The sequence below is a fragment of the Triticum aestivum genome, chromosome 4D, assembly GCF_018294505.1.
Source record: "Triticum aestivum cultivar Chinese Spring chromosome 4D, IWGSC CS RefSeq v2.1, whole genome shotgun sequence".
In the NCBI taxonomy this organism is placed as follows: domain Eukaryota; kingdom Viridiplantae; phylum Streptophyta; class Magnoliopsida; order Poales; family Poaceae; genus Triticum; species Triticum aestivum.
In genome coordinates, this window is record NC_057805.1 from 206,410,733 (window position 1) to 206,437,066 (window position 26,334).

Genomic DNA, 26,334 nt, shown 5'->3' on the forward strand with positions numbered 1-26,334 from the left:
AGGAGTTGGTAGATAAGGCTCTTATGATTGAAGGGAAGCAGCAGCAGATTGAGAGCCGTAAGAGGAAGTATGGGCAAGGAAAATACAACTCAGGAGCTCAGCAGAAGCCCCGTCTAACCCCGAACTCGGGAGGACTTGTTCATAACCATCAAGGTCATAACCACACTGGAGGAAGTTCACATAACCACAATGGTTCTAAGAATGGGAATGAGAATGGAGCAAGCAACAATCAGAACCGCTCCAATCCAGCCACACCCGCCAAGAGGGATCTAAGTCACATTACTTGCTTCAAGTGCGGGAAGACGGGACACTATGCCACAGAGTGCCCTGAAGCGAAGAATGGAAACGGTAATGGGAGCGCTGGGAAGAAGCCCAATCCATTCAACAAAGGACAAGTGAACCACATTAATGTGGAGGAGGTTGAAGAGCAGCCAGACGCGGTTATTGGTAAGTTTTTGGTTAAGTCTTTTACCGCCCTTGTTCTTTTTGATACTGGTGCATCGCATTCATACATATCAAGGGGATTCGTGGATAAGTTTAAACTACCAACCCAAACCCTTAGGACCCCTCTGTTAGTGAGTTCACCTGGAGCAGAGTATATGGCTAGTCGATGGTGTGACCAGATAACCTTAACCATTGGTAGCCATGTTTTCCCGCCAGACCTAATAATTTTGGAGTCACAAGGATTGGATGTGATATTAGGCATGGACTGGATGTCAAAGTATGGAGGAAGCATTGACTGTGCTAGTAAGTCGATTTATCTCACCACTCCGGAGGGAAAAAGGATTAAGTATGTATCTAGGCATGCTCCTAGGAGGAGCCAAGTAAATACCCTCACGGGAGTTGTTCAGGAGGAAGTGCCTGTAGTGAAGGATTACCCGGATGTCTTTCCAGAGGAGTTACCAGGCATGCCACCGGATTGAGACATCGAGTTTTTGATAGAACTATTGCCAGGCACGGGGCCAATATCAAAGAGACCCTATCGGATGCCCGCAAATGATCTGGAGGAGATTAAGAAGCAGATCAAGGAGTTATTGGAGAAAGGTTACATTCGACGGAGTTCAACACCATGGGGAGCCCCAGTGCTTTTGGTTGAGAAGTAGGATAAGTCTCTAAGAATGGTTGTTGATTATCGTGCGTTGAATGAGGTGACGATAAAGAACACATACCCACTGCCGATGATCAATGACTTGTTTGACCAGCTGCAAGGAGCTAAAGTGTTTTCAAAGATCGATCTGCGATCAGGATATCACCAGCTGAAGATTTGAGAGAAGGATATACCAAAGACAACATTCACCACACGGTACGGGTTGTATGAATATACGGTCATGTCATTTGGACTGACTAACGCCCCTGCTTACTTCATGAGCATGATGAACAAGGTGTTCATGGAATATTTGGATAAGTTTGTTGTGGTGTTCATTGATGATATAATGGTATACTCGAAGAATGAGGAGGAGCACAAGGAGCATTTGCGTTTAGTTCTCGAGAAACTCAGGGAACATCAGTTGTATTCCAAGTTCAGCAAATGTGAGTTTTGGTTGAAGGAAGTCGGATTCCTTGGACATGTTATATCAGGAGAAGGTATAGCAGTAGATCCCACCAAGGTTCAGTCAGTCACTGAATGGTTGGCACCCACTTCAGTTAGCGAGATCCGAAGTTTTCTTGGACTCGCATGATACTACCAGAGATTCATTGAGAATTTTTCCAAGATTGCGAAGCCAATGACGGAGTTATTGAAGAAGGATACCAAATTTAAATGGACGGAAGAATGTGAGGCGAGTTTTCAGGAGTTAAAGAAACGCTTGACTACAGCCCCAGTGCTGATTCTGCCAGATATACGCAAGGATTTCCAAGTGTATTGCGACGCCTCTCACCTAGGACTTGGAAGTGTGCTTATGCAGGACGGAAGAGTTGTTTCGTATGCCTCACGACAACTAAAACCGCACGAATTGAATTATGCCACGCATGATTTGGAGTTGGCTGCCGTAGTGCATGTGTTGAAGACTTGGAGGCATTACCTTATTGGAAACCGTTGTGATGTGTACACGGATCATAAGAGTTTGAAGTACATTTTCACATAGAAGGAGCTGAACCTTAGGCAGAGGAGATGCTTGGAGCTTATAAAGGATCATGACATGAAGCTGCACTATCATCCAGGCAAGGCCAATGTCGTAGCAGACGCTTTGAGTCGGAAGAATTATGCTAACACCCTAGTAAGCACGGGATTGCCGAAGGAGTTAGCAGAGGATCTCAGGGAACTTCGATTGGAGATTGTTCCTAGAGGTTTTGTTGCAACAATGGAGGTACAGTCTACATTGTTAGGAAAGATTCAAGAAGCTCAGAAGGATGACAAAGAGATTGCCGAGATAAAAGAGAGAATGAGCAAAGGAAAGGCCAAAGGTTTTCGTGAGGATGAGCAAGACACCTTATGGTTTGAGGGCCGTGTTTATGTGCCCAATAACACAGAGATCAGGAAGTTAATACTTCAAGAGGCTCATGACTCACCATACTCGATACACCCCGGAAACACCAAGATGTATTTGGATTTGAAGGAACGTTTCTGGTGGACTGGTATGAAGAAGGATATTGCCGAGTATGTAGCCGTATGTGATGTATGTCAGAGAGTGAAGGCTGAGCATCAAAAGCCAGCAGGATTGTTACAGCCTATGCTGATACCCGAATGGAAGTGGGATATACTTGGCATGGATTTCATCACTGGATTGCCCAGGACCAAATCAGGATATGATTCTATATGGGTTGTAGTTGATCGCTTGACCAAAGTGGCTCACTTTATCCCAGTGAAAACCACCTATACAAGTGCGAAGTTGGCCAAGATATATATGACCAGGATCGTATGTCTGCATGGAGTTCCGAGGACCATCGTATCCGATAGAGGAACACAATTTACTTCAAAGTTTTGGCATCAGCTGCACCAAACTTTGGGGACAAGATTGGAGTTCAGTACAGCATTCCACCCACAAACAGATGGACAGACCGAGAGAGTCAACCAGATTCTGGAGGATATGTTGAGAGCCTGTGTGCTAGATTATGGATCTAGTTGGGATGACAATTTGCCCTACGCAGAGTTCTCATACAACAATAGTTACCAGGCCAGTTTGAAGATGGCACCGTTCGAAGCCCTATATGGACGAAGGTGCAGAACACTGTTGATGTGGGATGAAGTAGGTGACCGACAGTTGTTTGGACCAGATTTGATCAAGGAGTCTGAAGAGAAGGTTAAGTTGATTCGCGATAGACTAAAGGTAGCTCAGTCCAGGCAGAAGAGTTATGCAGATTCGAAACACAAGGAGGTAAACTATGAAATTGGAGACAGAGCATATCTGCGAGTGTCACCTCTGCGAGGAGTGAAACGTTTTGGAGTTAAGGGAAAGTTAGCCCCAAGATTTGTAGGACCGTATCGTGTTTTGGAACGTATGGGAGAAGTTGCCAACAAGTTGGAGTTGCCTGAAGGACTGTCAGGAGTTCATGATGTGTTTCACGTTCCACAGTTGAAGAAGTGTCATGCTGAGATGGCCGATATACCGTTACGAGATACAGTGCCCTTGGAGGCGATTCAGTTGGACAATGATCTGACCTATGAGGAGAAGCCAGTCAGGATTCTTGAATTTGCCAGCCGAGTCACCCGCAGCAAGGTTATCAAGTTTTGCAAAGTTCAGTGGAGTCACCATACCGAGGATGAAGCCACCTGGGAATGAGAGGATGATCTTCGCAAAGACCACCCACACCTATTTTCTAGCCAACCCGAATCTCGAGGGCGAGATTCATCTTAAGGGGGGTAGGTTTGTAACATCCCAAAATTTCAGTTTGGAATGTTATACATAGATCATTCATGCATATCATATTTTTGCTGCATTTCATTTCATGATCCTCGAAATCCTAAGCAACTCAAGGACCCTCGGAGAGAGTTGGGGATTTCATTGTTTTCATATTTGAAATTCTATCAAATGTTGAAACGGGGATTTTTGGTTTTAATTATATTTCTCTCCGAAAATATTTCATATTAAAATATATGAGAGGAGATAATATGAATTCTCCAAAATAATTGAAATATTGGAGGAAAAATATTAAAATCAAATATTGGATTTTATTGCTATTTTATTTGAATCAGAAAAATTGCACGGTTTTCAAAGTTGCATTTTAGGGCCAAGAAAATGTTCATCTTGTTCTAAATATTTTATTTAGACGGTGAAAATTTGTTTTGGTATTTTTAGATTTTTATTTTATTTTCTAGGATTTATTTAAGTTTTGGCGAAATTATTATTTAAAAAAATCTTCTCAGCGCCCGACTGGGCCGAATCCCAGCCGAGCCGGCCCAACAGCCCAGCCGCGCCGTTCGCCTCGTCCCCGACGCCGAGACCGCCGCCGCCCGCGACGCCGAGTCCGGCCGGGACTCCTCCCTGCACCGCCTTGCCGCCTCCCCCAAGAACCCCCCTCCTTTAAATACCCCGCCCCGTACCCCCCACCACCACCGAACCCCGCCGCCCGCCGAACCCCGCCGCCAGCGCCCCGCCAAGCCCGCGCCGCCGCTGCCGTTGCCGCCCCGCCGCCTAGCGCCGCGTCGCCGCCCGTCGCCGCCCGCGCACTCCGCCGCCGCATCCCCACCTCGCCGGAGGTACACGCCGCCGCCGCCGCCGTTCGGTTTATTCTAAAACCGATCCGTTTTTTTAGAAAACCCTAATTCGTTTTTTTAGATCGGTTCACTGGTTTTCTCGGTTAAGTTTATTTAGCGGACGTTCGTCCGTACATTCGTTTTAACGAACGGTTTTCGCTCGTTAGTTACAGACAACGAACGTTCGTTCGTTAGCCTGTTCGTCAGTTTTTCTTTTTCTCGGATTTTCCGCGATTATTTTCGATCGCGATCTCTGATCCGATTTTCATTCCAGATTATCTTTTCGCTCGTTTATCGGAATCAGGCGATTCAAGCGCCTAGATCTTCGTCTCGAAACCCTCTTTCTATTTAATCAACTTGAACAAGATTTTGGTACTGTAAAATTTGACTTTAGTCCAGATTAGTAAATGGATCTTGTTTCTTGCGCAGTTTGAGTTTCGTTGCTCCGTTTGATTTGATTCTTTTTGCAAACCGGAGTTCTTAAGTTGAACTTTCTGGTTAGTTCTTCTTATTTGAGATTTACCCGTGCTTCTTCGCTTGATTGCTTATGTATGCTATTGTTTGTTTGCGATAGAATTTCCGGAGTGTGAAGCGTGCTACTATGAGTCCCTAGGTTTTGCGAATCGTCAGCAAGGCAAGTAACACATTGATGATACTCTTTTCATACCCAGTTTTTATGCATTAGTTCCAATCCTCAAACACTGCATGATTAGGATGTGATTAACATGTGGGTTGGGAAGTAGTTGATGAGGTAGAACCTATTACCCTGTTATATTCAAACCCTTGGGAGTTACTTCTACGTATTGCTTATATTGCTATGTTATGCTCGTAGACGTGGATTGGGTGAGTGAAATCCATGACAGATGTGGGATGTAGGTTGGTATGGTCTGCCCGGAGTAAAGAGTTAATGTTTTCTGAAAGACTGTGTCTCGGTCATCCGTTTCTCAAACACCATGTAGTGCGAGAAATCCAACGGAGGCGATCGAGTCTCATGGGGAAAAGTGTGCAAACCTCTGTAGAGTGTACAATCTAATCATGGTTAGCCGTGTCCCCGGTTATGGACAATCTTGAGTATCTAGTACTTGGAGTATCCTAAGTATCTCATCACTCTAAATTAATATTGTTGGGTTGATAATTACTTTAACTGGGATTTAGTTGGAGGAACCTTCTCAATGATGTTTCAACTACCATGATAGTTAAATAAAATCTATTCCTTTGTTGTAGGGAAAAATTGGCTTTTCGCAAAAAAAAACCATAACCATAGAGCTTTCCACCAACCAAATATGCATGTAGTGATAGCATTATTCTGTTCTTGCTCTACTGTGTTATATTGCCAGCATATTCCATGTGCTGACCCATTTTCGGGCTGCAACGTATTATGTTGCAGACTTTTCAGACGAGGAGTAAGGTTCGTTAGGTCGTTGCCGTGCAGCTCAGCTATGCCGTTGGAGTTGATGGACTCACTTTATCTTCCAAGCCTTCCACTGTTATCGTATTAGATGGCCTTAAGCCATATTTATTGTAATAAGTTCTCTTTTGAGATATTCGATGTAATAAGTGTGTGATTGCTACTCTGTTATAAATCCTTCGAGTACTGTGTGTGTCAGCATTACCGATCTGGGGATGACACTGAAGCACAGAGACTTGACCGTTAGAGGTCAGGTAGCTACAGTTGGTTTGCACATCATGTACGTGTGTGTCATGCGTTGAGCCTTTTGCATCTTGTTTATTTCTTAGTTGGCTCTTGTGAGACATTAATGGAATATCCCATTATGGGGGAGTGATGTGCTTTGTGCACCTCACAATCCTATAAATGTGTGTACATGAGTAATACCATCTAGTATTGATATTTCAAGATTATCTAGTCGCTATGTGGTATGTCTTCTCATGAGAAATTCAAATTCTAAATAGCCCATTAATTATCTCTTGTTGGATCCTTTTATTTGCCTCTTGTTTATCCTTAATTGGTATCACATTATGGGGGAGTAATATGCTATGTGTATATTACTAGCCTAGAAAATGTGTACATTTGAGATATTGTCACCTAGAGTTGATATTGTAAATTATCTTGTTCCTAGGTGGCATGTTAGCTCAACAAGTTGCATTTTGCTTTTTGTTTGGTGTGAAGATGATGTCGGATATCCTTGCTATCTACCACCGGGAATTATTTCCATTTACTTCTTGTCTTTTGACAATTGGTACTCACTTGTGTGGTAGAATTTATTGATCATCTTTACATTGGCTTTTGCTTTTATTTGCTTTTCTCTTGCCAAGGAATGTATCAACTCCCTTTGTCTTCCATACCACTTGTGGATCTTGTTTATTTCTTGATCTTGTCTAGTGTTTTCTAGATGTAGTGAAAGTGGTGATCCCACCTTGTGCATTTTGTATTCCAATGCAAATTCTCTATAATGCACTAGTCTTGGGGAGCTATCCTATTTTCTATAAAACACTCATCTTGCGATCCTTATCAAGTGTGTGTTGGTGGAAGGCAAGCTGTTTTCGTTTTGGTACTTTGTGCCATCATGAAACTTTGTAGAGAGCTTGGTTTGTTTGGAACCATCCTGTCTTTTGGGAGTTTGATATCTTTTATTTTGAGTATATCAATGGATATCTCATTCCTTGATGTATCTTTTATGGATATCCTCCAAGTGATGTTTTATTCATTTGGTATCTTTTCTTCACTTGGTTTTTCTTTGTCATTTGGTATCGGTTCTTGAAGGTCTTGATCATGCATATTTACTTCATGTAGTCTCTGTGGCATGCCTTCTTTATTTGACCCAATATATAGGGAAACTCCACCAAGTCTCAAATTGGATGAGATGTGCATGAAATTCATTTCCTTCTCTATATGCACATATTTATGTGGAGTTTGTCCTATGTATATTGGTGTTTCTAACTCTTTGGTCCCAATGAGTTTGGGTACCATTTTGTTTGTGTTGTTGTTCTAGGAACAATTGGACATGCATTGGATGCTCGGCTCACTCACAAGGAAGGTGGTGTCACCATGTGCTTATTGGAGTCAAGCTAGGATGCTCAATGAACTACTATCTACTACCTTCAATTGGTTTCTTCTACATCCTTCCAATGAAATCTCGGTAACAAGTATCTATTCATGCATTATTTTCTTGCATTCAACCTTGTGTAGGTTGCATCTTGGCATGCTATTCATTCCATCTTGTGATACTTGTTTCCTTTCTCAAAGCATCTCAACGACGATCTCATGTTGCTAGTTGTGATGTCTTTGATGGTTGTATGGTAGGAATTAATTTATATACAATAAGACCATATCTAGCCATGTGCTATGCTTCCAAGCAAATATCTTATTGGTATATGTATGACTTCCTTTTGGATATCTTGTTCCTCGTGTTGTAACTATTTCGGGTGTACATCCTTCTTTGTTGATATATATCATCATGATTTCGTCTACCTAGAATCTTCTACACTTGAGAGAAGTTGCATATCTAGTTGATATCCTTTCTTTCACGTCCACCTTGTCTTTCTTATGTTATTTCTTTGGTGGCTCCGTGAAAGCTTTTGCCTTGAGTGCGTGTCTTCTATCGTTGCATCTTGATGCACTCTTGTGTGGTGAAGATTATTTTCCTCATGCTTATCTTTACGAGGCTTTTGCCATCTTAATTGGTATCCCTCGTATTGATGAGGCTTTCATCTTCTATCTTCACCACGGGTTGTCACAAGCATAGGTTCTTTATATGCTTATTAGTAAGCTTGTGAACCCATTTGCTAGTTGTGTGTGGGAATGATAGGCCTTGCACCGTGTGCCTCATTCTTTCAAGACTTTATTGATGCTTAATGCTCATCCGTACATTAGTCTTCTCAACTGCATTGCCTTGACTGACACACATCATTTTGGTTGAGCCCATTCTTAAGTTGCCTCTTTTACTTGTTGCTCAACCATGTGTTTGTTGCAAGTACTAGGCTTTGTTTCCTATATGCTCACTTGCACTTGTTGTAAGTTTCTATTGATTTTGGGGGAGCTATGATCCTATTTTGTGCACTTCGTATCCAAATACAAATATTCTTATGTGTGCAAAAATCATGGGGAGCTTCTCTAGTTTCTTTAGAACACTCCTTTGCTCATATCATAATATCGTTTATTCATGTGGCTCGTAGGATCTTTGGTCTAGTTGGTTCAATTGATATCCTTTGATTGCTTGCTTCAATTGGTATCTTTTGATTGCTTGATTGCTTCTGTCTCTCTTTTTATATCCTTGTGGCATATCATTCTTTAGCAATCTTTGTGCCTCAATATAGTTTGTGTTCCTCCAAGTATTTACCTTTGGATATGTGTATGGCATTCCACTATCTTGTTGAGAAATACACAATTTATGGAGGAACACTTTTTATATTGGCCTTCTAAGCTTTTCGCCCATTTTGGCAATCAATGCCAATGGGGGAGAAGTTTCAGAGAGTTTTGTGGAGAAGGTTTTAAGAGTCTTCTCATTGCTTTGGTTTTGGTCCTAAGCATTTGCATCTCATTCTCCTGCATCATTGGTTGTTGCATTACATGGTGATGCATAATCCCTTATATAAACTATCTTGAAAGTGATTGTCATCAATTACCAAAATGGGGGAGATTGAAAGGACATGCGGTGCCCCCATGTGTGGTTTTGGTAATTGATGACATTCTCTATGGACTAATGGTTGCATTGAGTTATATTTGAAGGATTTGTCCGTAGGCATTTCTTGAAGTACATGTGTTGGTTTCAAGGAGTTTATGAGTTGACCAAGGTGGTATTAAGGAATTATCCAAAGGTTGGTCATAGAGTTGGAAAGAGTCAAGGTTGATCAAGACTAAGTACAGAGAGTGATTCAAGTTGGTCATCACACAAAGCGTAGAAGATACACCGAGTGGGATCAAGTGATCTCATGGAATGGTAAGCATTGTCCATTGTGCTTTGTGTACTAACCCATGGTCTATGTGAGAGTTATATGTGGGGTTAGGTACGTGTTCATGGGCTTGCGTCAAGAGGAAGATATCACTCAACCAATGGAGAGGATGACATCAAGTGGTGATCTTCATCAAGAATTCTGTGCGCAAGTTCAAGTGGAGCATCACGAAGAGATCAAGTGCTTGATGCTTGCCGTCCATTCTGGTGTCAATGTACTTGTGAAGATGTGCCGAAGAGTGGCTCACCCATAGTGGAGTATGGGGGAGCAACCATCTAGTCTTCATCGACCCAACGCAATCAAGAAAGGTGGTCCAACTTGAGGGAGCCAAGATCGTCATCATCTAGCTCAAGTGGACTTCATGCAAGGCAAAGGTTTTCCCTTGATAGGTTTATATTTTACCGGTCTCATGGTGATAGTTTGGAGACCGGGTTCTAGGATCGATAGCCGTACTATCAAGGGGGCTCTCGAGTGAGTAGCGTTATCGTATCGTTTCTCGAGAGCTAAAACCATTGCAACCTTGCATCATCTTTCTTGATTCTTATTTGTATTTTATTTTGAGGTTTTAGAGCTTGTGGTTATCTTCGTGATAAGCTCTATTACATCGAAAACGGATTTCATATGCTTCTTCTATCGCGTTTTCGGTGTTGGAGGTTTTACCGGTCTTTTTCGAGGAAGGGTTCTCACCATTTTCTCTTGGGCCTTTTCTAATTTCCTTCTTATTTTTAGTTCTATCAATATTGTGTTAGCCCTTGTTGCTAGCTTTCCAACAAACTTGGTTTCGTTGAATTTGGAGTCCGTTTGCAAAAGTTGTGGCAGTTTTGGTGTTCTGAAAAGGCTGCAGCGGTACTACCGCGGACTGGAGCGGATGTAATTTTTTACTACTGCTCCAGAGAGGATGGCAACTTGCTAATGCTAAAATATTTATGGATGATGTGTTTCTTATTTGAAAAACCTCCCGACAAAACCACATCTATGGAAAAGAGTACCAAAGATGACAAAACCTAGATCTAAGCTTGGTAAATTACTTGAGGCTATATTTTCATTCACTGCATGATATGTGTTTTTCTTTGAGCGTCGTGCATTATATGTGTCGGTGTACAAAAGGAGGGGCGCACTTTTGTACCCCATTACCTGTGCACGGGCAGTCGGAGCCGCGCCCACGGTCACACCCAGCAGAACAGGGGAGGTGAGCCAAGGTAAGACCGAAGCCTAAGATAACCAGAGCAACGCCAAGGCCAAGACCACAAAGAGCAGAGGGATGAAGCAGGTTCCCCCGGCATGACCCTTGCCGGGCCAGCCTCAGCAGCCCCGGCAAGACCCTTGCCGGGGTAGCTCACCCCACACCAACAGAGCGAGCCACCCTTGAGCCCACGGTCTCCAACATCACGTTGGGCCAGGGCTCGGGAGGCACCTCCATGGTGGCATGCAGATCTTTGTGAAGACAAGGAACACCCAAGATCAGGTGAGGATTAGAAGACGACGATCCTCGGCAAGATCCTTGCCGAGGAAGGCCACGAGACCCCCGGCAAGATCCTTGCCTGGGACGACAGCGCGCCACGGCAAGACCCTTGCCGGGCCACCCGGCAAGGCCCTCGCCAAAGACGACAGCAGGGCCACTGCCAGGCCCGCGCCAACCAAGTTTCCACCGCCGTTCACATGCAGCTGCCAGCCCAACTAGCTGGGCGGGCACCTGCGTGGCAACATGCAGCTCCCAGGTCAACTCAACAAGCGCTTGCGTGGCGGCATGCAGATCTTCGTGGAGGCTCCACCATCGCGCCACCTCAGCTGCCTGCCTGCCTACGTGGCGCCGCATGCGTCGCTGGCCAGGGCGCGTGTCGAAGCAAGGAGGAGCGGCGACGGACGGGACGGGCCTCGCCCCCGTCCCCAGTAAAGCAAGGGGACACCTAAGCTACGCATTAAATGTGTCTTGTCCTTTAATATGAGCGATAAGCTCATAGCACTGTGCGCCTTTCCACCTCCTATGTGCCACTGTGGCAACCCCTTTCGACTATAAAAGGAGGACCATGGCATACTGGAGAAGGATTCGGCTCTTTGGAACCACGCACTCACCACAGCTAGTTCGAGAGCTCAAGAACTCTCTGAAATACACCCACCAAAGCAGGACTAGGGTTTTACGCATCCTCGCGACCCGAACCTAGGTAAACGATCCTTGTTCTGGTTACTAGTCCTGCTCTTCTCGCAACCCTGCGCCCCGGCAACCGTAGTAGGGATTCTTGTGATCCCATAGGTGTCGTTTTCCCTGACATCTTTGACGCGCCAGGTAGGGGGAGCAATTGTGAGAATCTGGTCTAGTAGTTAGCCTAGCAGTTCTTCGTCACCATGGCTCCTAAGAAGAAGACGGCCACGACGATCGGCTCATTGGGAGCCGAACGGCCTGTGCCAGTGCGGACGAGCAGTGGACCGGTCGCGGATAGGACCCGGGCCGCGGTCCGCGTGCACCAGCATTGCCCTGGCAGTGAGAGCCTGGCGAGCGGCATCGTTCGCGCGCCAGACGACCGGCCACACGTCGCCAGATCTAGAGACGGAGCTGGGCCCCCCGTAGGCCGCGCGAGGCCCTCCAGGGGTGTTGTTGTGCCACCTCCGGGCGGCGCAGCGACCTCCAAGACGCCCACACCGGCGACCACTACGCGCTCTTCCCATGGTGTGTGCGCCGAGCAGCGTCACCACGCTGGTGACCCTGGGCACCGCCGTGGGAAGAGCCCTGTGCATCATCCGCGAGATGAAGGGGTTCAGCATGCCCGCCGAAGTGCTGGTGAAAATGGCACGCAGCCGCTGGGTCGCAACGGAGCTCCTTCTAACATAGTTAGAAGTCGAAGCGTGCCGCGATCCACGCAACTGTCGCCGCCGCCCACGCCAGCGGAAGCTTTGGCCCGTGTGCAGCTGCTCCTCGACTTCCCTCCTGCTGCGGAGAAGCTCGACGAGTGGAGGGCCACCATCCGGAGCCTTGTTGCTGTCGCCAACAAAGACGATCCGCGACCGGCGGGGCCCTTGGGTCGGCACTCCACCGAGCCACCACGTGCTGGCGCTGGGAGGACCGGGGGAGCTGCGGCCACGGTGCACTCTCCTCCTCCTCGCCAGCCGCCGCGGGCGTCTGCCCGTCGTGACGACGCTTGTGATAACATCTCTATAGCGTCGTCCGACCCGCGGACCCACCACGACCAGCGCCAAGTTCTTCAAGAACGAGCTCAGGAAGATGCTCGGACCACCATCGCGCGCCGGCGCGATACACGCCACCAGTCGGACAAGCGGGCGGGACCCGCTATGGACCACCCAGCACCGGGGGGCTCCGGCGGCCTACCTTACGAGGTGGGCTGCCCAGCCTTCACCCGTGAGCTGCGGCAGTTCCAGTGGCCGTCCCACCGCACGTTCAAGCCCGACGTCGGCGAGAAGTACACTGGCAAGACCCATCCGTCCGAGTTCCTCAGCATCTACACCATCGCGATGCAGGCTGCTGGAGCTCGCGACGACAAGGTGCTTGCCAACTATTTCCCGCTGGCACTGAAGCCCAATGTTATGTCTTGGTTGATGCACTTGCCGGCGGATTCCATTTCTTCTTGGTCGGATCTGTGCCATGAGTTCGTTGGCGCCTTCACAGGAGGCCACCAAGCTCATGGCCAGGCCAGTGATCTGCATATCATTCCCCAGAAGGAAGGGGAAACCCTGCACAAGTACATCTAGAGATTTAGCCGGGTGCAGTACAACATCCCCGACGTTCATCCTGCCGCTGTGATCAACATGTTCCATCAGAACGTGCGCAACCGCAAGATGCAGGAAGAGCTGGTGATGACCAAGGTTAAGGATGTGGACGGGCTCTACGTTCTGGCCAATAGGTGCACCCGGGCCGAAGAGGGAAGGAAGTACCCCGGCGAAGACGCCGACACGGAAACCGACACTACTGACCAAGATGCCGCCACCCCGACGAAGAAGGGCCGGCGTCACAACAGGAAATGCAAGGGCAAGGCCGTACTTGCCGTCGAGGGGTCTGATGACACCGGCGCTGCCAAGAAGGTCAGGGCAGACGGCCCCGACAAGGAGATTGCCAGGTGCGCCGCTTGCCAGGCCTTAGCAGCTGCCGACAAGCCAGGAAGCTCTGGCAAGCAATACTGCAAGATCCACCGCACCAAGGTCCACGACCTCCAGAACTGCCGACAAGTCGAGCTGCTTGCTGAGAAGAAAAAAGCTGAGTACGAGAGGCGGGACAATGAGAAGGACCAGGATGGTGCCGAGGGATCCGGCAAGAAGCGTGGCGGCCAAGGAGGCCGCCACGGCAAGGACAACCAGCAAGAGAGGCCCGCCCGGGGCCGTGACAAGAAACAAGAAGACGATGATCACGACGAGGACGACGAGTCCGGTGAGCAAGAGTTCCAGAAGGCTACGGAGGCCATGTGCGTCGATGGTGGCACCTCGTTGCATACTTCTCACCGCCAGCTCAAGCAGTGGGCGCGTGAGATTACAGCAGCGGAGCCGTCGTTCGACGCTCAGAAGCCGCTGAAGTGGTCCAGCACACCCCTCATCTTTGATGCCGAGGACCACCCTGACCGCACAACCGCGGTTGGGTGTTTGCCATTGTTAGTCTCGCCAACGATACGCAACCTCAAGGTGAACAAGATGTTGGTTGACGGCGGGGCTGCCCTGAACTTGATATCGCCTGTCGTGATCAAAAGGCTGCAAATTCCTGATGGAGACCTCGAGGAAACGGGCATGTTTCAAGGGGTCAATCAGGGGAGGAGCCAGCCGAAGGGGAATTAAGGTCACGCTGCCCGTGACGTTTGGAGGAGAGTTGAACTACAGAACGGAGAGGATCATCTTCGACGTGGCCGAGATCCCCTTGCCCTACAACGGGATCCTTGGCCGCTCGGCACTAGCCAAGTTCATGGCGGCATCACACTACGCCTACAACATGCTAAAGATGCCCGGGCCGTTGACCATCATCTCCGTCCCCTCCGACAAGAAGGACGCGCTGATCTGCGCCGACCAACTCTACCAGGAAGCAGTTGCAGCAGCTGCCGTCAAGGCGCCTACTCCTGCCGCTGAAGGCCCGGGAGGAAAGAAGAAGCCCGGCAGGGCCTCTCGCACCCACTCCGGCAAGCGCACCTCCTCGGAGTGTTGTGCTACCATCGAGGACGTGCCAGAGACCTCTACCGACAAGAGCAAGAAATCTAGAGCTGAGCCGCCGCAGACCAAGAAGGTGCCCGCCAGGGAGGATGGCACGGGAGGGGCCTTCACCATAGGCTCCACCCTCGACAGCAAATAGGAAGGCGCGCCTGTCACCTTCCTGCGGGCGAATGTCGACGTGTTTGCGTGGCAAGCATCCGACATCCCCGGTGTTCCCAGGGAGGTGATTGAGCACCACCTAGCTGTCTGCCCTCATGCGCGGCCCGTCAAGCAGAAGGTCAGAAAGCAGGCTCTGGAGAGGCAGGAGTTCATCACAGAGGAGATCAGGAAGTTGGAAGCGGCAGGTTTGGTGAGAGGAGTGCTCCACCCCACGTGGTTGGCCAATCCGGTAGTGATGCGCAAGGCGAATGGGAAGTGGAGGCTGTGTATTGATTACACAGATATCAATAAGGCTTGTCCTAAGGACCCCTTCCCGTTGCCGCGCATCGACCAGATTGTTGACTCCACGGCCGGGTGTGATCTGTTATCATTCCTCGACGCCTACTCGGGCTACCACCAAATCTTCATGACAAGAGAGGATGAAGAAAAGACAGCATTCATCACCCCATGTGGTACGTATTGCTTTTTACGGATGCCTTTCGGGTTGAAGAGTGCTGGCTCAACGTTTGCAAGAGCAGTCCAAATTGGTTTTGAACCTCAGCTCCATAGAAATATGGAGGCATACATGGATGACATAGTGGTCAAAACCAAGGATGGGCCAACTCTTGTGCAAGATCTGGAAGAGACATTTGCCAACCTGCGCAAGATCAACCTCAAGCTGAACCCTGAGAAGTGTGTCTTCGGCGTTCCGTCCGGCAAGCTTCTCGGGTTCTTTGTGTCGCAGCGTGGGATCGAGGCAAACCCAGAAAAAATCAAGGCTATTGAGCAGATTGAGGCGCCCAAGCAGATCAAGGATGTGCGTCGGCTCACCGGCTGCGTCGCCGCCATGAGCCGATTCATCTCCAAGTCCGCCGAGCGCGCCCTTCCTTTCTTCAAAATCTCGAAGAAGGCAGGCCCAATGGAGTGGACCCCAGAAGCCGAGGCAGCATTGTAGGATCTGAAGAAATACCTTTCCTCCACGCCAATACTGGTTGCGCCTAAACCACAAGAGCCGTTCCTGCTGTATCTGGCGGCGACGAATCAAGTGGTCAGCGCCGCACTGGTGGCACAGAGGGAGGTCGACGAGGAGGCAGTGACGGCGGCAGAACCAGCGGATGGCAAGCCAAAGATTCCCCGGGCAGGGCCTAGTGCCGGCAAGGCGAGGCCCCTGACAGAGTCTGATGCCACCAAGGCAGTGCCCGCGCGGTCGAGTGAGGTGGTGCGGAAGAAGAAGATGATGCAGCACCCGTTTACTTTGTCAGCTCCCTCTTGCAGGGGGCTAGGTCGAGGTATTCCGGTGTGCAAAAATTGCTCTTCGGCCTCCTTATGGCCTCGAGGAAGCTGCGTCATTACTTCCAAGCCCACGAGATCACTGTCGTCACCCGCCTCCCATTGCAGCGGATACTGCATAACCCAGATGCAACCAGAAGGATTGTGGAATGGGCCTTGGAGTTATCAAGTTTTGGTTTGAAGTTTGAAAGTACCTCGACAATCCAGAGCAGAGTCTTGGCGGAGTTCATTGCAGAATGGACCTCGACGCCTGACGAAGAAATCCAGGAGACCACTCTCCCCGGCAAGGAAGCAGACCGCGACTGGATCATGTACTTTGATGGGGCTTTCTCGCTGCAAGGCGCCGGTGCCGGTGTGCTGCTCGTCGCACCCACCGGAGAGCACCTCAAGTACGTGATCCAGATGCACTTCCCCAGGGAGATGTCCACCAACAACACTGCTGAGTATGAGGGATTGCTCGCCGGTCTCAGGATCGCGGCAGACCTCGGGGTTAAGAAGCTCATCGTCAGGGGTGACTCGCAGCTCGTTGTCAGACAGGTCAACAAGGATTATCAGAGCCCATTGATGGAGGCTTACGTAGATGAGGTGAGGAAGCTGGAGGAACGCTTTGACGGTATCCAAGCGGAGCACGTCCCCCGAATGGAGAACGACATCGCCGATTACCTGTCAAAGCGTGCCGCATTCAAGCTACCTGTGGAACCAGGTACCTTTTTGCTCCGGTTAACTCAACCATCCGTCGAACCGTCAACAGGGCAGAACAAGCGGAGGAAGTCAGGTCCCGGCAAGTACTTTCCTACCGAGCCCCCTGGGGCTGCCGGCAAGGGTGCTGCCGCGGACGCTGAGCCTGCCGAAGAGCAACTGGCTCCGGCAGGGCATCAAGCCCTGGCCGTAGAGACAACTGCTCCCATGGCGGAAGAGATGCCTTTGGTCCTTGCCGTCGAGCCCCAGGCTCCGGCATGGGCGCAGCATACCGTCCAATTCCTCCAAACAGGGGAGCTTCCTGAGGAGCAGGAAGAAGCGGAGAAAGTAGCCCGTCGGTCCGCCCTGTGCCAGTTCGTCGATGACGTCCTGTACAGGAGAAGGCCGAACGGCGTGAAATTGAAGTACATCCCCCGGGAGGAAGGACTGGAGCTGTTGGCAGAGATACATGGAGGCATATGTGGCTCCCACATAGGGTCGAGGGCCCTTGCAGGAAAGGCGTTTCGGCAAGGTTTCTTCTGGCCCACCGCCCTCCAGGATGCGACGACACTAGTAACCAAGTGTGAAGCGTGTCAGTTCCATCCAAAGAAGCTTCCTCAACCAGCTCAAGCCCTTCAAGCAATCCCTCTCTCCTGGCCATTCTCGGTCTGGGGGCTCGACATACTGGGCCCTTTCCCCCGTGCTGTCGGGGGCTTTGAGTACTTGTACGTTGCAATCGACAAGTTCACAAAGTGGCCGGAGGTGGAAGCAGTGAGAAAGGTGACTGCTCAGTCAGCTGTCAAGTTTTTCAAGGGACTGGTCTGCCGTTTTGGTGTGCCAAACAGAGTCATCACCGACAACGGCATGCAGTTCACAAGCCACACCTTCATGCAATACATCCAAGACCTCGGCAGCAAGGTCTGTTTTGCTTCCGTGGCACACCCACGGAGCAACGGCCAAGCGGAGAGGGCAAATGCTGAAGTGTTGCGAGGCCTAAGAACAAAGACTTTTGACAAGCTGCGCAAGAGCGGAAGGCGCTGGATTGATGAATTGCCGGCGGTTCTTTGGTCGATCAGGACGACGCCAAATCGAGCCACCAGCCAGACACCCTTTGCCCTAGTATATGGGGCGGAGGCAGTTCTCCCCACGGAACTCATATACGGGTCACCTCGAGTGCTCGCTTATGATGAGCTTGAGCAAGAGCAGTTGCGTCAAGATGACGCGACGCTCCTTGAGGAAGATCGTCTTCGGGCGGCTGTGAGAGCAGCACGCTACCAGCAAGCCTTGCGCCGCTACCATAGCCGCAAGGTTCATGCCCGAAGCTTTGAGGAAGGCGACCTTGTTCTTCGGCGCGTTCAGTCGGCCAAGAATTCCAACAAGTTGACGCCAAAGTGGGAAGGCCCTTATCGGGTAATACGAGTCACCAGGCCCGGCGCAGTCCGCCTGGAGACCGAAGATGCTGTCCCTGTGAGCAACTCCTGGAACATCGAGCATCTTCGCAAGTTTTACCCATAAGGCGTGGCTTGCCGGGCCTCCCGGCAAGTCACCTTTTGTACAGGCTTTGCCGGCAAGGCATGTAACCCTTTGTACGAAGCCAGGCGCAGACCCTGAGCATAAATAAATGAAGCGCCGGCGCCCTAAGTTATAGCATGCATGCTAGGTCGTGTCTCTTCCTTGGTTAGAGTTGATAGTGCTTAGCGGCGACTAACCCCTAGCCTAGAGGTCGAGTGCGCGTCTATCTGTTTCTTTTCTGTCCCCCTTTGGTTAGCAGGGCACATGAGCATTTCTGCTGAGCTACTTGGAAGAAAGGAAACGGACCGACGTCCCGACCCCGGCAAACCAGAGTTGCCGGGGGCTGCAAGCACAAGGATCCAACCGCGGCAAGACAAGGTTGCCGGGGGCTGCAGATCCAGATAAGTCTTTCATCCTCTATCATGCATTTCGGAACGGAACTGGGATATGTGAAACCTCGTTTTATTTCTAGGCCACCGTGCTCCCCTTTTCTATACCCAAGGATTATCTCCTGGGCCCGGATTTGGTTGTAGTCGCGGTGGCAAGGAAGTAGAACGAGGAGCCTAAGCCCGCTTCATCCCTGCCTCCGCCAAGGGCGCGAGAATGGTCGAGCGAAGTAGGGGGACGGCAAGGCCTGTTGCCGGGTGAAAGCGTTTATCTTAAATTGTAACAAGGATTCGTTCCTTGTCGCGGGGTCTGCCCACGAATGAAAAACCCGGCAAACATCCTTTTTTCATTAAAAGCATCCCACACAGGTACAGTCCGTACGGAATGAAAAACATGAACAAGGGGGATTACAAGCTTTAAATTTAAACAAGGCCCGAAGGCTTACAGATTAAAAAAGAGATAAGATGCCCATGATCCCTTTCTTGTCCCTCTCCTCAGGAGGCAGGTCAAGGAGGCGAGAGGGCAAAAGGGGTGCCTAGGCGAGCTACGAGCAGTAGAAAGCACCAAGAGAACACCTCGGTGGCCGCCCACGGGTGGGCCGGTGATGACGGTGCCGGGAAAGGAGCTGGAAGACGAGGCGGCAGGACCGGCAGTACGCGACGAAGGCGTCGGTGCCCGCGTACTCCGAGTTGACGGCCTTGCCGCCCGCCCTCTTCCTCTTCCGCAACCTCCCAACGCCAGCAGCCCAAGGAGGCGGCCCCAAGAAGTTCAAGGAGCTGGCCCCACCCCCGGCAAAACTCTGCCGGAGGAGCGGCCAGGTGTAGATGCTGCTGCTGCCGCACCCGCCCAGGCGCGGGGCGTCCGACGCCTCGTCGGACTCATCCCCGTCATCTGCCCCGCTGTCCTCCTCATCACTTTCGCTCGCGGAAGAGCTTCCATCGTCGGAATCTCCGTCGGAGGAGCTCTCCACGCAGCACTTCAGGCGTGTCCCGAAGTCTCCGAAGACCTTGACGGAGAGCAGGCCGTCCTCCATTAATTTGAAGTAAAGGACGAGCCCCGCCGTCAGGCTGTGGATGCGGGCGAACGTCTTCCATCCACGACGGAGGTACATGACCCGAGGAGCCGGGAAGTCGACGTCGACCCGCGTGCCCCCATTCCCACAACCCCTCATGTGCAATCTGAGGGATTGGGGCGGGTCACGCTCCATCTCCCGAGCAAACGGGACGGGAAGACGAAGACGGCAATGCGGAGGCCGACGCAGCCTGATGAAGAACTCGCGGGGCTGGTCTCCAACATGGCCTTCCATCGGGAAAGGCATCATTGGCGGGGGCGAAGCCAGCGCGCTGCCCCGTCCTCCTCTTCCCCGAGCACTACGACCTTTGCCCCGGCCTCGCCCACGGCCTCGCCCCCTCCCCTTCCCCTCGCGGCCGGTTCCACCACCGCGGGCTCAGGAGGAGGAGGGACGCGCTGTCGAGCGGCGACCCTCGCCGCCACCATTGAGGGACCAGGGTTCCCCTTCTCCATGGCGAGTGAAAGGGAGAAGCAGAAGCGAGAGGAGATAGATGATAGAAGATGTGCGGGACGCCATCCCCCCTTCCCCCTCTTTATAAAGGGGCGGGGTCGGGGCTCGGCCGCCCAATCCAGCCACCAGAGGCGCAGGGAATCGGGACCGACCCGCTGCCCCAACCAGCGACGGCCCGGTTTCCCGCCTCCACCGCTTGCCAGCCCAGGCGGATGAAGGTCGCGTGGCGGACGTGTAGAACCGAGGGGACGGGTGAAGCAACCTCTCCCCACCCCGTGATCGTGGGGAGTGGACGCCTTGAAGACCCTGACCCGGCCCCATTCAGTAAATGAGACGCGCCTCCACGCCTCCCTCTTTTTACGGGGAAGGCGCGAGCCGTCTCTTTACTGTGATGTGACGCATGCGTGTGGAAACCGCCCCACGCATGCCGCCCACGTCACGCCCACCCCTCCACGCCACGGCGCGCCGCGCGCGCGGGCCTTGGGAAGCGCAGCGCGCGAAAAGTCTTACCGCGATAAAAACCGCCCCGCCTGCCCGCGCACCGTTTTGGGCCTGGCCCAACAACATGTCGCATTTATGTGTGGCCCAGGCCCGGGGGCTCCTGTCGGTGTACAAAAGGAGGGGCGCACTTTTGTACCCCTTTACCTGTGCACGGGCAGTCGGAGCCGCGCCCACGGTCACACCAAGCAGAACAGGGGAGGTGAGCCAAGGTAAGACCGAAGCCCAAGATAACCAGAGCAACGCCAAGGCCAAGACCACAAAGAGCAGAGGGACGAAGCAGGTTCCCCCGGCAAGACCCTTGCCGGGGCAGCTCGCCCCACACCAACAGAGCGAGCCACCCTTGAGCCCACGGTCTCCAACATCACGTTGGGCCAGGGCTCGGGAGGCACCTCCATGGTGGCATGCAGATCTTTGTGAAGACAAGGAACACCCAAGATCAGGTGAGGATTAGAAGACGATGATCCTTGGCAAGATCCTTGCCGAGGAAGGCCACGAGACCCCCGGCAAGATCCTTGCCGGGGACGACAGCGCGCCACGGCAAGACCCTTGCCGGGCCACCCTGCATGGCCCTCGCCAAAGACGACAGCAGGGCCACTACCAGGCCCGCGCCAACCAAGTTTCCACTGCCGTTCACATGCAGCTGCCAGCACAACCAGCTGGGCGGGCACCTGCGCGGCAACATGCAGCTCCCAGGCCAACTCAACAAGCGCCTGCGTGGCGGCATGCAGATCTTCGTGGAGGCTCCACCACCGCGTCACCTCAGCTGCCTGCCTGCCTACGTGGCGCCGCATGCGTCGCTGGCCAGGGCGCGTGTCGAAGCAAGGAGGAGCGGCGACGGACGGGACGGGCCTCGCCCCCGTCCCCAATAAAGCAAGGGGACACCTAAGCTACGCATTAAATGCATCTTGTCCTGTAATACGAACGATAAGCTCATAGCACTGTGCGCCTTTCCACCTCCTGTGTGCCACTGTGGCAACCCCTTTCAACTATAAAAGGAGGCCCATGGCATACTGGAGAAGGATTCGGCTCTTTGGAACCACGCACTCACCACAGCTAGCTCGAGAGCTGAACAACTCTCTGAAATACACCCACCAAAGCAGGACTAGGGTTTTACGCATCCTCGTGGCCCGAACCTAGGTAAACGATCCTTGTGCTGGTTACTAATCCTGCTCTTCTCGCAACCCTGCGCCCCGGCAACCGTAGTAGGGATTCTTGTGATCCCATAGGTGTCGTTTTCCTCGACAATATGAGTCTTTGCTTTATTTGCATTTTAGTTTGCCACAATCATCCTTGCTGGACACACCTTTTTGTGAGGGATACACATTAATTGTGAATTTATTAGAATACTCTTTGAGCTTCACTTATATCTTTTGAGCTAGGCAGTTGCTCTAGTGCTTCACTTATATCTTTTAGAGCATGATGGTAGTATTTTAAAGAAATTGATGAACTCTCATGCTTCACTTATATTACTTTGAGAGTCTTATAAATAGTATGGCAATTTGCTTGGGTTATGAATTTAGTCCTAATATGATGGGTATTGAACAGGGATATAATAAAAACTTTCATGAAGACCATTGAATATGTGAGAAGTTTGATTATTTGCATTTGTTTTGATATATAAAGATGGTGATATTAGAGTCATGCTAGTGAGTAATTGTGGCTTAGTAAGAGTATTTGTGTTAAGGTTTGTGATTCCTGAAGCATGCACGTATGGTCTCTTGTTATGGTTTGAAATTGTAGCATGATTTATTATTGATTATCTTCCTTATGAGTGGCGGCCGGGGACGAGCAATGGTCTTTTCCTACCAATCTATCCCCCAGGGGCATGCGTAGTAGTACTTTGCTTCGAGGGCTAATAAATTCTTGCAATAAGTATGTGAGTTCTTTATGACTAATGTGAGTCCATGGATTATACACACTCTACCTTTCCGCATTTTGCTAGCCTCTTCGGTACCGTGCATTGCCCCTTCTCACCTCGAGTTGTGGTGCAAACTTCACCGGTGCATCCAAACCCCATGATATGATACACTCTATCACACATAAGCCTCCTTATATCTTCCTCAAAACAACCACCATACCTACCTATTATGGCATTTCCATAGCCATTCCGAGATATATTGCTGTGCAACTTCCACCGTTCCATTTTATGATGACACATATCATCATTGTCATATTGCTTTGCATGATCACATAATTGACATAGTATTTATGGCTTAGCCACCATTCATATTTTTATACATGTCACACTAGATCATTGCACATCTCGTAACACCACCGGAGGCATTCATATAGAGTCATATTTTTGTTCTAGTATTGAGTTGTAATTCTTGAGTTGTAAGTAAATAAAAGTGTGATGATCATCATTATTAGAGCATTGTCCATGTGAGGAAAGGATGATGGAGACTGTGATTTCCCCACAAGTCGGGATGAGACTCCGGACGAAAAAAACAGGCAAATGAGCCCAAGAAAAAAGAGGCCAAAGTGCCCAACAAAAAAAGGAAAAAAAGAAAAATGAGATAAAAAGAGAGAAGGGATAATGTTACTATCCTTTTCACACTTGTGCTTCAAAGTAGCACCATGTTCTTCATGATAGAGAGTCTCCTATTTTGTCACTTTCATATATTACTAATGGGAATTTTTCATTATAGAACTTGGCTTGTACATTCCAATGATGAGCTTCCTCAAATGCCCGAGGTCTTCATGAGCAAGAAAATTGGATGCACACCCACTTAGTTTTCTTTTGAGCTTTCATACACTTATAGCTCTAGTGCATCTGTTACATGGCAATCCCTACTCCTTGCATTGATATCAATTGACGGGCATCTCCATAGCCCGTTGATTAGCCTCATCAATGTGAGACATTCTTCTTTTTGGTCTTCTCCACACAACCTCCAACATCATACTCTATTCCACCCATAGTGCTATATCCATGGCTCACGCTCATGTATTGCGTGAGAATCAAAAAGCTGAATCGCGTTAAAAAGTATGAACCAATTGCTTGCCTTGTCATCTGGGTTGTGCATGATAAATACTTCATGTTAAGAAGATGGAGCATTGCTACTTCTTGAGCTTGCGTTGGTGTTTCCCTTGAAGAGGAAAGGGTGATGCAGCAAAGTAGAGATAAGTATTTCCCTCAGTTTGAGAACCAAGGTATCAATCCAGTAGGAGACAACGCACAAGTCAACGAATACCTACACAAACAATCAAACAACTTGCACCCAACGCGATAAAGGGGTTGTCAATCCCTTCACGGTTACTTGCAAAAGTGAGATCTAATAGAGATAGATAAACAGTAAAGTAAATATTTTTGTTATTTTTAGTTTATAGATCGGAAAGTAAAAGATTGCAAAAAGAGTAAATAGGAAACTAATATTGTAGATCGGAAACTTATATGATGGAAAATAGACCCGGGGGCCATAGGTTTCACTAGAGGCTTCTCTCAAGATAGAAAATATCATGGTGGGTGAACAAATTACTGCTGAGCAATTGATAGAAAAGCGCAAAGTTATGACGATGTCTAAGGCAATGTTCATGAATATAGGCATCACGTCTGTGTCAAGTAGACCGAAACGATTCTGCATCTACTACAATTACTCGACACATCGATCGCTATCCAGCATGCATCTAGTGTATTAAGTTCATAAAGAACGGAGTAACGCATTAACCAAGATGACATGATGTAGAGGATTTAACTCAAGCAATATGACGAAAACCCCATCTTTTTATCCTTGATGGCAACAATACAATATGTGCCTTGCTGCCCCTACTGTCACTGGGAAAGGACACCGCAAGATTGAACCCAAAGCTAAGCACTTCTCCCATTGCAAGAAAATCCAATCTAGTTGGCCAAACCAAATTGATAGTTCGAAGAGAATTACAAAGATATCAAATCATGCATATAAGAATTTAGAGAAGATTCAAATAATATTCATAGATAAGCTGATCATAAATCCACAGTTCATCGGATCTCGGCAAACACACCGCAAAAAAGTATTACATCAAAAAGATCTCCAAGAACATTGAGGAGAACATGGTATTGAGAATCAAAGAGAGAGAAGAAGCCATCTAGCTACTAGCCATGGACCCATAGGTCTGTGGTAAACTACTCACGCTTCATCGGAAGGGCAACGATGTTGATGTAAAAGCCCTCCGTGATCGAATCCCCCTCCGGCAGGACGCCGGAAAAGGGCCCTAGATGGGATCTCCTGGGTATAGAAGGTTGCGGCGGTGGAAAAGTGTTTTCGTGCCTCTCTCTGTTGGTTTGGGGATATAAGAGTATATATATAGGCAAAGAAATTAGGTCAGGAGGTGCACGAGGGGCCCACAAAGGTGGGGGGCGCGCCCTACCCCCCCTGGGCGGACCCTCCATCCTTGTGGCCACCTCGTGGCTCCTCCAACTTCATCTCGAAGTCTTCTGGATGTCTACTGGTCCAAGTAAAATCATCATGAAAGGTTTATTCCGTTTGGACTCTGTTTGGTATTCCTTTTTTGCGAAACTCAAAAACAAGGAAAAAACAGGAACTTGCACTGGGCTCTAGGTTAATAGGTTAGTCCCAAAAATAATGTAAATAGCATATTAATGCATATAAAACATCTAAAACAGATAATATAATAGCATGGAACAATAAAAAATTATAGATACGTTGGAGACGTATCAAGCATCCCCAAGCTTAATTCCTGCTCGTCCTCGGGTAGGTAAATGATAAAAACAGAATTTTTGATGTGGAATGCTACCTAACATATTTATCCATGTAATTTCTTTATTGTGGCATGAATGTTCAGATCCGTATGATTCAAAACAAAAGTTTAATATTGACATAAAAACAATAATACTTCAAGCATACTAACAAGACAGTTATGTCTTCTCAAAATAACATAGCCAAAGAAAGTTTATCCCTACAAAATCATATAGTCTAGCTATACTCCATCTTCATCACACAAAATATTTAAATCATGCACAACGTCGATGAAAAGCCAAGCAATTGTTTCATACTTTTGATGTTCTCAAACTTCTTCAACTTTCACGCAATACATGAGCGTGAGCCATGGACATAGCACTATAGGTGGAATAGACGGTGGTTGTGGAGAAGACAAAAAAGAAGAAGATAGTCTCACATCAACTAGGCGTATCAATGGGCCATGGAGATGCCCATCAATAGATATCACTGTGAGTGAGTAGAGATTGCCATGCAATGGATGCACTAGAGCTATAAGTTTATGAAAGCTCAAAAAGAAACTAAGTGGCTGTGCATCCAACTTGCTTGCTCACAAAGACCTAGGGGAATTTGAGGAAGCCCATCATTGGAATATACAAGCCAAGTTCTATAATGAAAATTCCCACTAGTATATGAAAGTGACAATGTAGGAGACTCTCTATCATGAAGATCATGGTGCTACTTTGAAGCACAAGCGTGGTAAAAGGATAGTAGCATGGCCCCTTCTCTCTTTTCTCTCATTTTTTTATTTGGGCCTTCTCTCATTTTTTTGGCCTCTTTTTTTGCGTCAGGAGTCTCATCCCGACTTGTGGGGGAATCATAGTCTGCATCATCCTTTCCTCACATGGGATAATGTTGTAATAATGAAGATGATCACACTTTTATTTACTTACAACTCAAGAATTACA